The 1,682-nt window shown below is 33.8% G+C and overlaps 1 pseudogene; it reads right to left on the bottom strand.

Annotated features, from left to right (window-relative positions):
* Window positions 1–339: 339 nt before the first annotated feature.
* LOC109075775 lies at window positions 340–1,291 on the bottom strand (annotated as a pseudogene).
* Between the last annotated feature and the right edge of the window lie 391 nt (window positions 1,292–1,682).

Raw genomic sequence — 1,682 nt, 5'->3', positions numbered from 1 at the left:
ATGATCTTGTGTTTAAGAAAATCTTATCATCCTGCTTTACAGTTTCACTGTTTTAATAAAAACAGTGAAGATCTTAACTAAACTATACAACTGAGTGAGTTCTCTGTATAGTATTTACACCTTATTTGCAAAAAAAAGAAAAAAAAGAGGGCAATAATATAGACTTACTAAAAAAAATTGTTTGCACATCAGGGAAAATATTCATTATTTTACACATATGTCATTGATTCTCATTATGTGTAAGACCAGCCCGAATTACAATTACATGAATACATAAACACGGCAAAGTGTAAACAATACTCTGTACTGTATTAAAGCAATTTCAATATTTTTAGAGCATCATATCTGCATGCTCACTTTTCTATCTCGAAATTTTTTCTTTAATGCATCTTTGATTTCTTTAGTTCTGAAGCAGTAAATCACTGGATTGACAACAGGTGGGAGAAGACTGTACCACATGATTAGCATAACCCGAATGCCAGGTGAGATCGCTATTGTCACATCATGCACATAAACAACACATCTGGGCACATAGTACAGACAAATGATAAGTAGTTGAGGAGTGCAAGTTGAGAACGTTTTATAACGGGCCTGAACATCTGAGATTTTGAAAACAGTCATGATGATAGCAATAAAAGAAAATATAATAAAAATCAAAGGGCCCAAAAGAACAAACATGGCACCTGAAAATGAAACAAACTTTTTCTGCCTTACATCTCTACAAGACAGATTAATTATCGAAATGTGGTCACAGTAATTTTGGGTTATTACATTAGAACCACAGTAGGGCTCATCAAAGGCATGATAAACAATGACTGTCAGCCATGAAATACAGATGATCCAAATCACTGCACATGCCAATAAAATAGTCTTATTTGTAATAAGGATACAGTATCTCAGTGGGTTACACACTGCAACAAACCGATCAATGGCCATTAAAAGCATTAGGAAAGAGTTAATAGACCCTAAGTAGTGAACAAAAAACATCTGCACAAAAGCAGCTATAAAATGGTAACTCACTGCTATTGAAAAAGTATTTTGCAATGGCTTTAGGCAGCGTGATGGTTCCAAAAGCAAGATCAGACACTGCAAGATTACAGAAGATTAAATAGGTGGGTTTCTGAAGGCTTCTCTCATAAGCAATAAATGAAATGATAAAGAAATTTCCTCCTGCTAGTGTCAAGTAGACAAAGAACAAAAGGGTTCCCACGGCTCCATAATACTGTGGATGGAGTCCTGGAAATCCCAGCAGGTAGAATTCAGTAAAGACAGTGACATTTGTGGGAGTCATCACTCTAGAACAGCTTTGGAGTTACCTGATACAAATTCACTGAAATATAAAAAGAATTTGAAAAAGCAATGACAATTACACAAGCATTTGACTTTCAAAATAAAACAACATATAAAAATTTACATTTTAACGTCTGAAACAATTGCTGTTGTTATAAAATTATTCACAGATTATATTGATAATCTATCATTCACATACATTACCTCCATGAAAACTATTCTGATGTAATAAGCATAATCTATTAAAATCGCAGCTTTTTGAGTTTGATGGAGAAGATTCACAATCACTAATTGTATTAATCCACAAACAAAAAAATGCCTTTCTCTTTGTGTGTCCATCTAACACAGTCACCATTTATCAAGACTAATAAAGACTAAAGGCACCTCCCACA

Source organism: Cyprinus carpio, chromosome B15 (genome assembly GCF_018340385.1).
Source record: "Cyprinus carpio isolate SPL01 chromosome B15, ASM1834038v1, whole genome shotgun sequence".
NCBI lineage: Eukaryota > Metazoa > Chordata > Actinopteri > Cypriniformes > Cyprinidae > Cyprinus > Cyprinus carpio.
This window is presented reverse-complemented; position numbering and strand designations above follow the sequence as displayed.